The sequence below is a fragment of the Amblyomma americanum genome, chromosome 3 (genome assembly GCF_052857255.1).
Source record: "Amblyomma americanum isolate KBUSLIRL-KWMA chromosome 3, ASM5285725v1, whole genome shotgun sequence".
Lineage (NCBI taxonomy): Eukaryota > Metazoa > Arthropoda > Arachnida > Ixodida > Ixodidae > Amblyomma > Amblyomma americanum.
The window spans coordinates 56,449,786-56,466,366 of record NC_135499.1 but is presented as its reverse complement, the minus strand read 5'-3'; the positions used below and the strand labels follow the sequence as shown (position 1 = coordinate 56,466,366).

General features: G+C 47.9%; 1 non-coding gene across 1 annotated transcript; it reads right to left on the bottom strand.

Annotated features, from left to right (window-relative positions):
* Positions 1 to 11,702: 11,702 nt before the first annotated feature.
* TRNAS-CGA (transfer RNA serine (anticodon CGA)) lies at positions 11,703 to 11,776 on the bottom strand. The gene has a single exon. It is a non-coding gene; the product is annotated as a tRNA-Ser (tRNA).
* Positions 11,777 to 16,581: the final 4,805 nt, after the last annotated feature.

Below are 16,581 nucleotides of genomic sequence, written 5' to 3'. Positions count from 1 at the left end.
GGTTCGGCTGCAATGGCCGTCTGAATGTCCTCGGAATACATGGTTTGGGAGCGGACAGCTCGTCGCGAATCCCACACATATTTGGGGTTTCATCTCTATTAGTAATTTCATCCCTGAGGAACGAGCCAAGTCATTTGACACTACTTCGAACATTCTGCGTCACGCTGGTGGCCCCCAAATTTTAAGCAAATGGTTGTCCATGACGGGGGGAGGGGGGTCCCACTTTGATTTCCTGTATAGTGGCACATATATTATAACGGATCGAAAGCACACGTTTCATTTGAGACGCTGCGCGCCCACTGTTGTTATGCGGTTTAGTGTCTTGTGTCTGGTATAGTGCTATGTGGATAGTAGTGCTATGTGCTATATGGTATAGTGTTACTGTTCTGGTGAATCTGACCTTCATTCAGACTGACGCGTCCTTGATAAACGTAACAAAAGCTTTTTAAAATGCTTTTGTCCACAATTTTTGGGTATGATTGGCCGTTGTGGCAGCGCGGTTAAGTTAGGTTTCAAGACAAAGTGCGAGTACGGGTACTTCAAACATATTTTTACTTCCTCCTTTCTTTGTTTCTTTCTTTCTTCCTTGTTTATTGCTTTCCTTTGTCCTCTTTTTTTCTTTCTTTCTTTCCTTCGTTCTTTCTTTGCTTCCTTCCTTCTTTCTTTTTTCTCTCTTTCTTCCCTCTTGGTTGTTATTGTTCTCCTTTCTGCTTTCCTTCTTTCTTCCCTGCTTTTCCTACCTTCTTTCCTCCTCTTCCTTCCTTCTTACCTTTCTTTCTCTATTTCTCAACCCCCGCGGCTTCCTTCCCCCTTAGCGCACGTTCGGTCGGCGTGATCCTCATGCTGCCCCGCGGCTCCGAGTTTTGCTCACGGGACGAAAACAAAACTGAAAAAGAAAGAGCGTCAGCAAATGCGCCGCACGATCGGCGTAAAAGGAAGGCGCGGCCACGTCCTGGCACAGTGCGATAGTTGGGCCGCGCGTTTTAATTACCACGCCTCGCCCCGGGACGTGCGGTATGGCTCTAACCATAACCTTCCCTCTCGCTTGCATTGCCACCTGCCGGGGTGAAGTTGTTGCGAAATCGCCTGGCTAATATAATCGTCCGCCGGCGGTGGCTGGAATTTCCCGCCGCGGGACCCGCTTCCTTCTGTTTTTTTTGTTTCCTTTGTTTTCTTTCTCGCCAGCTCCTGAGCGCACGTACCCCCGGGGCAGAAAGCTGGCCGACCAGGTTCGGGCGGGCTTGGATTTTTGGCAGGTTGTGTAATCTGCATGGACACCATGCGCACACTGCAGGCTCATTCATGGTACCGCCGTCTTCCTGATGCGAGCTGCATGCGCGTAAATTAAGATGTAGTGTCGCTAACTGCGGCCATATGCTGTAACAGTGGGTCCCCTGGAGGAGAATGAGAAAGGGAGTCGGAGATGGCCGTGTGACCTTTCGGTCTTGCAATAATAGCGGTTGGCAATGCTTCTATACTGTACGGAGGAGACAGTATCTATTTACCATGAATTTTACGCCTGTTCTTTCGAGTTGGTGCCAGTCTAGTGCACTTAGCTCTTATTCGAAGCTCATGTTAGCTGTTAGATAACGTGCGGTACACAGCGGAGGCCGGTTCTCGTCAAGCCGCACTTTAACGGCTTTTAACCATCACGCCCTTTTCTCTTTCAGTGACGGAATAAAGTTTGATTTCGATCCTGATTCTTCTAAAATTATTCTTCCGTTTCAGTACTGTCCTTCCTAAGGAAGGCGGCGCGTCTGTCCAAATTTTCGGCCTCCGGGAAATCTTATCCTGCTATTAACTAACAGTAACTAGGATGTCTAGCTAAATCTGCACAAAATTATCGATTTACGTTCAACTTCCTCACCACGGCCTTCGTCTGGCACTCTGTACAGACAGAATGGATTGAATTTCAGACGGCACACGCATCTTGACCAAAAACCCAGAGCCATGCCCAAAAGTAAAAACCTCCTCTCCCTCCTGCTGCTGCTCTGTGCTGTCCATGAAATGTGACCGGTGTGCTATGTGAATAGTAGAGTTGCCTCCTCTCGTTCAAGTCATAGACATATAATCCACCCCCGCCACCCCTATGCACACGTTTAACGCCATAGTGTTATGGCTCTCGTTCTGCAGAAAATCGGACGTAGTCGGTGTCGGCGTTGTGAGCGAAAAATCCCCGGAGAAGCAACCCAGATGGACCACGTAGGTCACGTGCCCTTGCGGCGTAATCACAAACAGCCCATCGGATTATGAGCAAACTGACCACCGTGGCAGGTGGCTGCTAAATCAAGGATTGATCGCGAGAGCTTGCTCGGCAAGAGCAACCTGGGTCGCACAAGACACACCGGTGGCAGCACCTTCCATCGAGGGGCAGCAGCGCGTCGCTTAACCGCATAACCACTGTGCAGGAGTGGTATCAGTACTCTCGGGGATTTATGAATGTCAAGTCCAGAATGACCAACTCCGCACATATGGGCAACAACCCATTAACCCTATCGCGTCATACCCTTAAGTGCGGCGCTTAAGTGTCGCCTCCATTTTTTTTTAAAGACATGTGCATGAACCACATTGTGCACCTCAAGAGAGAAAGAGAGAGAAAACACACTTATTTTCCTCCCGTGTCCCGGGTCGCCGCGGACTCCAATCAGTCGAGGAGCACAATCGCGCTCTTCAAATCCCGTCCGGGCTTTGCGAACGCAGTACTCTTTTTTGACCAGTCTCTCGCGCTGTCGAGTAAACGATGCTTTCTGTTCCACAAACCAGTTGCGGCTCATTTTAATGCAGCAGTGCACTGCCTTACTTTCACGCGATTTCGCAACAAATATCCCTCTCTCAATGTGCTTCTCCACGCTGCTGCGGTGTTCCAAAGCTTGTTAGCCATGATGTCGACAGTCTGGAGGTTTAACTTACAGCCAATCAATGATTTCCGATCGCTCGCCCTCGCATATCGGCGCACATGTCTGGGAATCAAAGGCTGTACGGCTTCCTGTTCCAGCATTCGCTTTCATACGCGTGGAGGACTTTTGCGCGGATCGCTACCGGAGCTTGTTTTTCTCGGATATCAGCTGCGCAGTGGCGTGACTTTGTCGAGCAAAAGAAATTCGTTCCCGGCGCCGTCCAGGCACCCGGTTGGTCGGGCTCCCTCCGTGCCTCGTATACATAACTGTACGGCTTCGCAGAAAGGATAAAGGAAGGACCCGGGCCCAGCTATAGAGTGTGTCTGGGAGTGTGTATATATACACACAGGTCTGTTCCGAGATGCAACGCTTGGCAATTGCATATTTCTAGATTATCCGCGAATATATGTGGGCGGCAGAAAGAACGGCGTGTGGGCGAGAGTTACGCAAGCCTGGTATATCGCTTGACTGTTTCTCTCCCCCCTCTCTTTCTCTTGGTCACACAGTGAGACCTCCGCGCAGGGAATGGTTTCGCAGGAACGGAAACGTGGGGCAAGCAGCGGTGGCTGCGGCGGCTTCAGAGAGGCCAGTCAATAGATTGTGCAAGTGGCGTTTCCGCATGGTTTCCGCCGTGACGACATGGCTCACTTCTGCTTCTATAGCTTTTTCAGTTGTTTCTTTCCATGGGCTGTCGCAAGAGTGGCTCGTTTTCTCGAGAAGCATTCGGCGTGTTTCTAAGCGGTCTTCTTTTTGTACATAGCGGAACAGAGCGAGGGAGAGGTGAAAAGTGGAACGTGTGGGCAAAGGTCCCAGTAAATTCTGTATTCGGTGTGACTGAATCAGCACACAGATGTGAGGCTAGGGTCGAACGTAGGGGCGTTTCGTTTATCGGGTTTAACGCAGCGCCATAACACACAGCTTGCCGACAGGAGCAAGAATAGATGCGATGGCACCAGAGGTCTCGTTCACGAGAAAAGCCGGCATTCGTGCCGCCTAAAAGCGGGTGGTCCACCTGCCAACCGGGCTTTGGAGCAACGTGCCCGGCTTGTCTGATGGCAGTGAAATTAATTCAAATCAATTCAATGCGTTTGCCACTTGCCTCCCCAAGTTTTATCTGAGCAAAAGTGAACACTACGGGAGCTAGGCGAGAGCAACCTGAATCTCCGAACCTCCATCGAACCCGACCGCGGCGGCTGCGTTTTTATGGAGGAAAAACGCTAAGGCGCCCGTGTGCTGTGCGATGTCAGTGCACGTTAAAGATCCACAGGTGGTCGAAATTATTCCGGAGCCCTCCACTACGGCACCTTGCTTCCTTTCTTCTTTCACTCCCTCCCTTATCCCTTCCCTTACGGCGCGGTTCAGGTGTCCAACGATATATGAGACAGATACTGCGCCATTTCCTTTCCCCCAAAACCAATTATTATTATTATTATTATTATTATTATTATTATTATTATTATTATTATTATTATTATTATTATTATTATTATTATTATTATTATTATTATTATTATTACCTCCACCGGTGGCTGTGTTTGAAACAGCCGCCGAATGCGCCGGCAGTGACATGAGGACTCCCCGCGATCTATGAACATATGAAAGAGAAGGAGTACCTGCGGGGGAAGGGTTTCTATTGCGTAGGTTAAGCGTCCCCTCAAAGTTCTTTTTTTATTTTTAGGCGCACCCATGGTGTTTTTCTACGCCACTCGCTTCCGCACTGTGTACAACTCACACGTGGCGTGTGTCTGCTAGATGCACTACATCGAGAGCACCTAGGCAAGGAATGCTATCAGCCAGGAGCGCGTCTCTAAGCGTTGCCAGTGTGGTCTAGCGTTCTCCGCCGCTTAAGGCAACAGTTTTGAGGCAGTGGAGCAACTGCAGCGCCGCCTGTCCACTGCAGGTTGCCTAAACTGCTACCACGTTCCTAAATGCACATTATGTGGCAATCGCGCAACCTTTACTTCGTAATCTAGCACGAGTTGGTTAGCGAACCAGCGCAGTCGGATGCTAATAGAGCATTTAAATAGCGGTGTTCCAGTTGTATGCACGCCGCCTATGAAGAATTCAGAAGCGCTTGAAAAAGAGTTTTTAATGGTGATATCATTCCATTAGTAAGTTCGAAATAATAGTTCGTGCGTGTCTAAGGTGTTGAAACCAGCAAACCGCTTGAGCGTATACTTTTGCGGGGGGTGTACTTGGAAGCTAGCGGCGTGAGTGCTACAGCCAGCCTTTCGAGTGCCCCTATCGGGTCAGCGTGTGTGGAAGCGGCCCGATGAACGCCGTTTTAGAGTTAGAGTCGAAACGTTTTGGTGCTGCCTTAAACTGAGCATTCTGAAAATGTTCGCTTGGAAACCTCCTAAATAGAGCTTATCGGCCATTCGAATGCCCTTCAATGTGCAACACTTTATTCGTTGGCGAATTCGAATACGAGGGTTTCGATTCACTATTCGAGCAACTGTTTCGTTTTTCGGGGCGTCGGATTCGTAATGAAAAATCGGTTATGAAGAAAAGGAAGACGCGGTAACTGCCTTACTCTGAGTGCGCAAGGGATGAAGATGGAGAGGAAGAGGCGCTGCAGTGGAGGACCCCGGATTAATTTCGCCTACCCGAGGTTCTTTAGCGTGCGCTGACATCGTAGAGCCTGTGCCTTTTGCCTCCGCGGAAACGCGGCAGCCGCTGCCCTAATTCGATCCTTTTGCTGCCGTACGTCGGCAATACTACGTAAGTTCATGTACTACTTGTGTACATGTACAGTCAGGAGCAGTATGAGAGCGAACAAAGTTTGTGCATTCATTTATTGATGGATCCATAATAATGTGTGACAAGCAATTTTTCTGACTAGTTTTCTTCTTTGCGCTTATTATCCAAAGCCAGTCTATCACCAGAATATTGAGTATTTTCGGCAAGAAGTCTGTTTTCAATTATATTGCTTACGACTGCATGTGTACTACGTACTGGGCACATTCCCCTCTAATAGTTTTCACGCTTCGCCTAATTTAAATTGCTAGCTACGGTATGCACATGATGGTATACCGGATGTTCGTGCGCATTGTCATGAACATACAATGTCTCTTGATTTCCGATAGGGAGAGTGAGTCTCCGCTTAGAACAGAATAGCGTGGTCCGTTTACTCATGACCCCACCTGTTCATCAAGACAGAAAAACGCATATGAGGGAATCAAGGAGGCTAATCAGGCAATTAACTTGAGTCCAGGAAAGTTTCTTTCACTGCCCGCAACTAGAGGGAGTGGCACAAAAAGAATGCGGAGGTAGGAGGGGGTAAGGAGACCATGGAGATTAGTGAGAGCTGAGAGTGCCCACGACGGTGCAGGCGCACTCTCTCTGGAAGGTAATTTTCGAAAGCGCTGTAACACCTTGCTGTGAGCATTGCGCCTTGTTCTGGAGGTGCATGCCAGGCCAACAAGGCAGAGCTCTCCTGTTTCATTAAAAGTATCTCTCTCTTGCTCAGAGGTCAATCTATCTACAAACATTCGCCGGATTTTCCTAAGCATAGCAATGAGAGCCGATGTTGGGCTAGTTAGTGCATTATTTCGCTTTGCACTACCGTGAACAAACGGCAGACCAGCTAGGTTATGGTGATTTATATTTTTACTGCCACGTAGCTCTTGCGATCCTGGCCTCTGGCGTGACTTGTGTTTTGTTCGCACTCTCGCCTTTAGAATAAGCCCGAGAGGTTGTCTGTACACGCTTCTAGTGCGAATGCAACGACCTTCTCATTAGCAGCAGTCAGTCGGTAGTTGCGCGTTGGCAACAGGATATGCTTCCGTACCGTGTATTGGCCGTTGCCTTTTACGACTTCCATCAAGAGCATTTGAGCAGCCAGCCGTATATGTGTCAAACGCGGAAGACCTTCCGTTTCCTATTTGCTTGCCATGATGACATCAAACGAAACCGAGTAACATAGCCTTACTTTCTTGACCGATAAGAACTTGGCTCCGAGTGTGTCGCCCGAGGTTAAAAGGAAACTACCTGTCACCGTTTTGTCGACTGAAAACGTGTCATTTTGGCAAACCTCTTGCAAAGCTAAATAGGGGTGTGTGCATACTACTTTTTCAGAACTGAATCGAACACTAATAGTTTTCGTAAAATCCGAATAGAAAACGATTTAGATAGTGACAGAACAAGGTCGAATCCGGATAGATTAGTTTCACCAATATTCGCTACTTGTGCGAATATTCGGGCGAGACGAAAAATCGTAAGAAACAGCGAAAGGCTAGGGCGGCGCTGCAGTACGGCGTTGAAACTTATCGAGTCGTGGCTATATGTATCAAAAGGCGCAAGAGCGATCTCCTTTAGAGTATACCAACGCGAAGTCAGTATATCAACTTTTTCGCCGTCATATACATATAGGAAAATTACCGCTACTACTTATGACGTAAAAGAAGGTTCTTGCAGGTTACTGGGTTCATTTCAATAAAAGCTAGGGCTACTTGAATAGGACAGGACAGGAGGCATAGAAACGAAAATGACACCGCAGGGCGCAGACTTCAAACTCTGTATGGATGAGTGAAAGCACATGCTATATAAGCGCGGAACCGAAGCGCACAACCACAGGTACCTGTGCAAATGACAAAAGGTAGGTGCGCCGGCCTCCTGAGACTTAAAAGGTGTGGAGAAAACGTGACAATGGCCAGGAAGACTCCATGTCTCGTAAAATTGTTTGAGACACTGGACGTCAAATCTTAGTCGTGCTCTGCTTCAGTCAACGAACTTGCTAGCAGTCTTTTTATTTCACTGGCGGCGGACTCCTGCGTCATCATTCTGAACACGGAGAAGAGATCTATTTTATCTGCCCGTGCGGTGCCAGGGGCCAAAGATCACTTTCTTCCCGGAAACGCACAACTCACGTTGCAGACATCTCTTCTTTTTTTCTTCATGCGGAAAAACTCCCCCTAGAGAAACACAACGCGAAACTCACAATCAATGAAAGGGCCAAGAGACAAGAACGATGCAATGCGTGCGAGAAGGCGCTGCACGGCATCGCCTCCCTTCGTGCGGCACTTCGTGGAATCTTTTCTTCTCTTGGAATCGCCACCGCGAATATACGATGCGAGAGGCGCGTAGGTTTCGCGGGTGCATTCCGGCCAGAAAGCGAGTAGTGAGAGGGAACCGGCCCAGAAACTGCGCGCACACGAGAGGGGAGACCGAGGACCAAGCAGCCCTCCAACAAGCTCCGCAGAGGGAAGAACCGCGCCGTGCAGAGGAAGAGGAGCTAGAAATCTCCGCTGCCGGTGAGCACTCCCCAGGGAAAGCTTTTCCCGGGACCCCGCGGCGGCTACTGCTCTACCGCATGCCGTGCTTCCTCTCGCTCCGTCTCTTCACCTCTTTCGCTTACCCGCAGAGCAATGCCGCTGTGCGGTGTGGCCACCTTATGGGCCGACTGTGGCGGCCGCGGCATTTGATCTTCATTCGCGATTCCTTATCGCCCGCCGTATAAACCATTCATCAAGGTCAATCAGGGTGGCACCCTCTCCCCTTTGCGCGCCACTTGGTCGCCACATCTCCTGCAGCGGTTCTGTCGAACGCGCGCCTTACGGTTCGGCCGGGCCAGAAGTGCTGACCGGAGCGACTCCTTCGTCTTGCACCCGCACTCACCCTCCGTGCCGCCGCCCACTCGTTTTCTGAGTCATCTTTCTCTTATTGTCAGAACGGCGGCCCACTGGTACGGAGATTGCTGCCGCAGGCATCTGAGCATGCGGGCGGTTTCTCCTTTGTTTCACGTATAGCAATCTTTGCGTGAAGTACGCCTCGTCTCCACCCAGAGCATCATCGCTCTCCGGAAGTTTCACGCGAGATAGCTTCCCTGCCTAGGCGCAAATTGTGGGATTTAACGTCCCGAAGCCACGTTTGTGCTATTAGGGACGCCGCAGTGGAGGTCTCCGGATGAATGTATACCGCCTGAGGTTCTTTAACGCGCGCTGACATTGCACAGCAGGCGGGCGTTTTTGTATTTCGCCTATGTAGAAATACAGCCGCCGCAGCTAGGATCGAACCCACGACCTTCGGATCAGCAGCTTAACTCCAGAGCCACTGAGGCACCGCAGTGTGTCGTTGACTAAATGCCTGAGGCTGTCATATCGCTTCCTCTTGTTCATGTCCCAAGAAGGTGTGAATGGCACACTCTAAACGCAAATACACCTATAAGAGAGTAAAAATGGAGTAAACTGTCTTTTAGCGCACACTCTTTTATAATAGGGTGTGCGCTAGAGGACAGTTTTACTCCCTTTTTACTCCATTTGTTTAGAGTGCAAAAGGGAGCCAGCATGCCACCAACGCAAATAACACGCATTGGTGGTTTCGGCCGTTCTTGCTCTAGCTATTATTTCTGGGTGTCAGGGGCGGGAGGCTTGCGTGTACTAGAACTACGGTATGGCAGAGCCGTAGAACAGCTCCCCGTGTGAGGCTATGGAGTAGAGCAGATGTTGCTCCGATACCTATTTTGTCCTATACCATGTCTTCTGTGGCCAAAATTGATAACAATCCTAATAATCAATCAACCCAACATCGCATGAAGCAGTTGAACAACAAAGCTGTTGCCGCTGTACTGGTGTGGCTTCTTCCCACTGTCTGCAGGAAATCTGATTGGCCACTGGATGGAGTGGTAGCTGGTTAAGACGAGCTGTCGAACATAAAAACATGCAGGAGGCCGGGTTATGCATTCGCATTTCATTACTCTCCTCGCCTTGAGATGTGACCGGTGATAGCTTCACCTGTCCGACTGGTAAAGCTAATTTGTTTTTCTCAAGGCGCGATGGCACTTTTCGGGTCTGCAAAGGTCAGTTATCCTCTCGTTCTACCAAGCACACCCGCCGCGGTGGCCCAGTGGTGTGTGTTCGGCCGCTGAGCGCGACGGGGCACGAGACCAAATCCCGACCGCGGCTGCTACGTTTCGATGGGGGGAACGCAAAATTCGACCAGTGCATGGGCCTGTGCCTCATCCCCAGGTGGTGGTAATTGATCCGGATCCTCCCGCTACGGCACCCCTTCCTCTCTCTTCTCTCGCTTCTTCCTCCACCGCTTTCCTGACGGCGTGGTGGAGATGTCCGCCGAGAGTGGAGCAGTCCTGCGCCTTGTTTGTTCCTCATTATCAATGCCACTACCCCGGATCCTCTGTTCTCTGTTAACTTTAGTCGGTTCTCTGGAAGCTGTCTGTACCTGCGGTGCTTTTAAAACGCGAAGTCAGCGCCGCCACCGAGAGCTGTTTGCGCGTGCCAGCAGGTGCTGTCGGCATCCATCCATATACCGACGGGGCCTGCAGCGACAGCCTCGCCGAGAGCAGCTTCCGAGAGCGGGCCCTGCTGCGCGCATATCTCCCTCGCAGCCTCGGCTCATGATCGCCAGAGGCAGTGGCGGCGCCGCGCCTATTGTGTCTGTACGGCACATGTCGCCACCCGTTGGAGTGCGCGGCTTGGAGCTCGCGCTCTACTCCCGGCTCCCTCTTCGCTCGCCTTTTCTTCTTTGTTGTTGTTGCACATCTACGCTGCGTGAACAGCTTCCTTCCTTGCGGTGCGCACTGGGTGGCCCTTTCAATGCCTCCGCTTTTGTTCTGCGCAAGCCGGAGGCGAAGGTATACAATGAGTTCGAAGAAGAAATAAAGGTCGCCAAAATCGCGCCGAGCAGGGCGCGCGAAGGATCCGCTGAACGAGACCGATGGAGGAAATACAGCTGGACTATGGAGGTTTTTCTTTCACTCGAAATGTGACGCGAGACGTCCATTAGCCCCGCCATTTTTTTTTTTTTTTTTGAAACGTATTGAGCGCTGTTCGGCTCGCCCGCGCCGTTCGTTTCGAACCAAACTTCGGAGTTATTTTCTTTCTTTTTTTAGTTTTCTCTGTTTCTTTCTCGCTCTGGTGTGCGTTCGGCACTGCAAGATTTTCGCAGTAAATCCCCGCAAAAACTAAGTGCCGACGTGAAGAATATAGAGCACCCTCCGGTAGTAGCTACAGCCTTTCAACGTGGCCTTCTATACTGCGTGCCGAATATGTGCGGCGATACTTACTGTCTTATTTGCGGGGCGACGGCCTTCGGCGGCTACTTTTTTTACTTCGCATTGTATACGTTTTCTTCAGAGCCGCTTCTCGAGAATAATCGCTTTGCTTAGCTTTCCTGCGGCCGTTCGCGTCGGTATGCTTTTTCCGAACTTCGAGATAAATTTATCTTTGAATCACTTCAACAATCGACATTTTTATTTCTTTGCTCGTAGAATTTATGAGATGGTCTAGAAATTTAAGAAAGCATATGGGTCACTGCATATAAGGATCTGTTCCCCGCAGTATGCAATTCACTCAAAAACTTGTGCCAGTGCGAAGCCGTCTGTCCCTGTGCAAAAAGCATCATCAGTGATAATCGATTTCGACATTTGAAAGCTTTAAGAGCCGCCGCTGGCTATATGCTTTGACGAAGAGATAAAAAAAAGTCGAGAACAGACGCAATATTGGACAAAAATTATCCGTCGTCATTATTGCTAGCACCACAACTGCAATACAGCTCCTGGTCACTCGCTTCAGCCTTTTCGCTTCGCCAGTAAAGGAAGGCACTGCACCGCATCCCTTAATACCTTGTGCTAGCACTGCGCCCGTTTCTCCCCCCCCCCCTCGTGTAATATATATATATATATATATATTTATGAAGGGAGCCAACAGTCACCGAAACCAAGGTGCATAGGGAAACGTTAATTTTATTATAATTTTTTTCAATGTGTTATGCTTATCAGGGGGAGAATAATACTTAGATTAATAAATTGCTTAAAGAAAATTACTTATAAAGCAGCAGAAAAAACAACCATGCCGCCGGTGGGATCCGAACCCACGACCTCCGAATATCGCGTCCGGTGCTCTTACCAACTGAGCTACGGCGGCGGCTGTCCAATCTGCTGCTCTCGTGGGTATTTATGTTTACTGCGTGTGAGCGAGCCTTGAGAGTGTTCACCAGCGCCACCATATATATATATATATATATATATATATATATATATATATATATATATATATATATATATATATATATATATATATATATATATATATATATATATATATATATATATATATATATCGTGAGGTCGTGGGTTCGGATCCCACCGGCGGCATGGTTGTTTTTTCTGCTGCTTTATAAGTCATTTTCTTTAAAAAAAAACTAATTGATTGGCACTAGATATTAAAAAAAAGAAACATTCCCCTATGCACCTTGATTTCGGTGACTGCTGGCTTCCTTAATATGTTTGTCAAACGAGCCCCTCACTTCATTTGCCTTGTCTGCTAATAGCTTAATGAGGTCCTCGGTTCTGGCAGTCTTGATGCCATAGGTAGCATAAGAGGGCTCTCGCACAGTTTCCGCCCTCGCCGTTAGATGACGTTCTACGTAACACTTGCGGTATTACAGGACGTGCTACGTCCACCGCTATGGACGAGGGTAGCGCTGGTGAACACTCTCAAGGTTCGCTTGCACGCAAAACATAAATACCCACGAAAGCAGCAGATTGGACAGCCGTCGCCGTAGCTCAGTTGGCAAGAGCACCGGACGCGATATTCGGAGGTCGTGAGTTCGGATCCCACCGGTGGCATGGTTGTTTTTTCTGCTGCTTTATAAGTCATTTTCTCTAAAAAAACTAATTGATTGGCACTAGATATTAAAAAAAAGAAACATTCCCTTATGCACCTTGATTTCGTTGACTGTTGGCTTCCTTAATATGTTTGTCAAACGAGCCCCTCACTTCATTTTCCTTGTCTGCTAATATATATATATGGGCATGTTCAGATAAGAACGGTAATCGAGGTCCCATGACCATTTTTTGTTTTCAATTAAATTTTTATATGTGATGGATAAATGTGTCCACACAAAGGAATGAACCTTAGTTTTGCAAGGAACTTCATGGTTTTCTCGGAAAAAAATTGTATGTCACAAGAGGTGGAGTATGTCGTTTTTGCCACTTCGCAAAGTTGCAAGTTTGGAGCATCACTGCATGCACAATAAGTTGTTTTCGCGCATAAGTATTTTTTCAGCACTTTATTACAACTTGCACTATACGATTAATATAAAAAACGTTTTCTTGCTGTGTCAGTCTTCTGAGTAAAACATCGCAAACTTCGCTTCCGGAGCTGTGCGGTGCCAAAAAGGCACTTTTCAGGGCAGCCTTAGGGCAAGATGCGTAAAGATCTCCCGACTGAATTTTTTTGTCTGTATTTTTCAGCTACTTTTAATCACTTCAGGCAAGTTTTGTAGCTGTACACTTGACCTATATTTTTCAATATGGCCTCAAAATTGGCAGAAGTTCAAAAACTTCAAAAAAGTGAGAACTTTGACTTGAATTTAAAAAAAAAACGTCATCATCGAATTTTATTTAAAAATGCCCTAATAATACTCAATACTCGATAATTTTAAAACACCAAAAAAGTGTTGCATTATTTTGTTTTAAAGTATAAAAATAAATGCAAAACTGAGTTCATGTTTTTGTTACCTAGAATTGCTTATTACTGCCTCTTAGAAATAGTAACTGTCAGAAATTTGATTTAGCACTCACTGAACGTGGTTACATTTCAATTACCACAATATGCGAACCATCCTGAATGTTTGTACAGCTTCTACTCGCTTGTTAGCGGCGTTCTTAATGCGTCAAAATGGGAACAAATTCGTTATTTCACCTGATGAACTGACTGCTGGCGGTCAAACGTTTTTTTTTTTGTATTCTCTAATTTATCATCGTAAGGTACATTGGTATGTAATCGATTTTTTTAAAAATATTAGATAATTTGTGGGTTCCTAGAAAAAATTTTATATATAAAATTTATATTAATGTATTTCTGAAGCCGACGTTTCCGTACCTGCATCTGTTTACCTCTGTGTTCAAAGGTTCTACAGGGCAATGTCAGGAGACAGAACGTCGTCTTCTGAGAGGAACAATTTATCTGCGAGATTTTTAATCAGGAGGAGTTTTAATAGGAACGCAATTTACAAATGGGATGCCGCTTTATATGCAGATTGCAATTCAGAAAATCGTAACAAGAAATTAACGGCAGCAGTTGAAGTCGGTATGCGCACAGTATATTGTCCAGCACGAAGCACAAACCAGATCACAGTCTCTTCCATTCCGAAGCAGCGGTGGAGGCCACGTAGGATGCACTGCCTTCATTTGTTTGAACGTACTTCCACATATGGAGCGTCTGAACTCCAGGCACTTTCTTTGCCATTTTCCATTCTTCCTTTTTCGTTTCGCGAAAGTCTGCAAGCTCCCTCTGTGGGAGCTCCAGAATGGTGATGTTCTTTAGCGTTCCTTTAATTGCGTCTACGAAGCCGCTGGCTGTTTGTATGGACTCACTTGCAGGCTTCCGCAAGTTGTGGTGTGATGCTCGATGTTTGACAAGCCCACCAACGCCGTCGCAAGCATTTTTGCCGTGTCCAGTGGCCGAAAACATCCATTTCGTCTCTCGACATTCACTGCGTTGTAGCTCATGAAACTGATATTTATTCTTGAAGTGAGCGGGAGCCCCGTCGCTCACATATGTTATCTTGGTGTAGATTGGCGCGTTGTCTTCGAGGTGTGCTTTGATTTTTGACAGAGCCAAGCATGCATGAGCTGAATCATGAGACATATCGTCGGAAATTACGGCGTAGTTCCGAGTCGATTTTCTTGACGTGACAACGCAGGTAAACACGGTCACCTGCTTTTTCTGCCAATGGTAAGCTTGTACTGCGTCTGGAAGCACAACTGTCCAGTTTTCGGCGAAATCAAAATGCAAAACAATTGCACCTCTCTTGCAGCTGTGTTTTTCTTCATGTATTGCTCTTGCTTGCACAGATCTAATATAGTTGTGGGGAATCCATTTCATGGTCATTCTTAGACATTCTCTCATAAATGATGAAGCGGTCAGAGTCTTTTTAACGAGCTCACCGTATTCCCATGAAGCAATCAACACCTCGTCCTCGCTGCTCATTTCAAAATTTTCCGAAGTGAAAATGCCATCTTGTGGACAGTGCTCACAATTCCTAAGGAAACACGACGCAGTAGGTTCCTGGCATACGCAGAGGCTCTGCATATCTTCGGGAGAAAGCGACCTTCCGGACGCGTTCTGCAGTCCCACGAGGCACAACTGAAAGTTTGCACAGCACACACAAACACACACTTGCCACTGTGGCGAGCATTTCACCCACTTAGGACGCAAGGATATGAATTTTGTGAGGCCAACCTGGGAGGCAGGGTGAGCTTGCTTGTAGAGGCGGAATGCTTCTCGCAAGGACCGCGTCATGAAGCGTTTAGGTATCCATTCTTTCTCTCCTTCCTTCTCGATTCTCACAACATCCTTTTTGTTCGGAGTCTGTCTAGAGCAATCGAGTTCATCCATGGTGTAATATTCTAAAACGGTGGTAATGTCTTCCTGTTGTAGTTTACATCTTGTATATCTCTCCTGTGTTGACCATACGCCTTCCTCATCCACCATCTTCTTCGATTTTTGGATAACGTACCTCGTTGCCTCTGGAATAACTTCCTGCACATATTTCACGGTTAGGTTGCGTGGTAGCAGTGTCAGCAGCTGGCAACGCTCTTCAAAGGACGTGCACCTATTGTAGGCAGCATGTAGGTTGTCCTCCCAACTGCTGCATTGCGCACACTTTCCTTCTGACGCACGCGAAGTCTCTGGGACATTATATGCTGCCTGTATCCCCGATCGTATTTTCGTCACCATAGCTCTTGCCACCTCTTCCTGCTTTCGCTTTGCATAGGAAAGTCTGAGGCGTTTTTTTAGAGCGCTCGGTGGCTTTAGGGGCGAGATTTCGGAGGTAAGGCTGACACTTGAATTTAAATTTTCTACGATTTCTTCCCCAGGGCGGAATTCTTCTAATGTTTCGGTTGACTCTGCCTGCATATTATCTATGTCTTCCTTGAACCGACGGTAACAATTCTGACAGATGAAGTCACTTTCTCGTACTCAGAGAGCTTCTTCGGGAAGTAGGACTTTTTTGAGAGCAGCGACATTGAGTGTCTTTACACTGCGAAAATTACGTCCTTTTTCAATTCTCTGTTTGTGCCTTTTTGAGTAGTCGGCACAAAACGTTCGCCGCGGAAATCTCTTCATGAATGCAAAAGCTCACCGCTTCCGGAGATTATCGCGAGACAGAAGAGCAGGTGACGGATGCAGGGCCCAGAGCTGCTTTTCCAAAAAAAGGAGATGGACAGATGAATGGATTTTTAACACAGGCTGCCCACCGTCGACACTGATGTTCTTTCGGTCTGGCGTACGAGCTGAGACTGAGATACCAAGTATGCTTGCCGAGGGAGCGCTCCAGCGCAGAGAAAACACGTGAGTACAGAAAACGACCCCACCAGGTCTACCAGGCCTGGAAAACGACACACAAAACTCGAGATCCGAACAACATCCGCTCACAAGGGTTATCTCGGTCGAAGGTCGAAGGCTGAGGCATAACTGCCAGGCGTTCGGTGCGTTGCGATGGAAAGATGATCGTGGCGGCTAAAGCCTCGGTGCGGCGGCGGCGCACATGGTGCTGTGAAATTCAGGGTCGCGCCGGGCGTTATATAGCTATAGGAGCGACTGCCAAGCGCGGTTCATCCCTGGAGCGGCGGTAGCAGTTAAAGTCATCTTGAGAGTGCGACGGGTTCATTAATTGTTTGCATAAACTACCCCTACACACACGTCACTCCAAAATAACG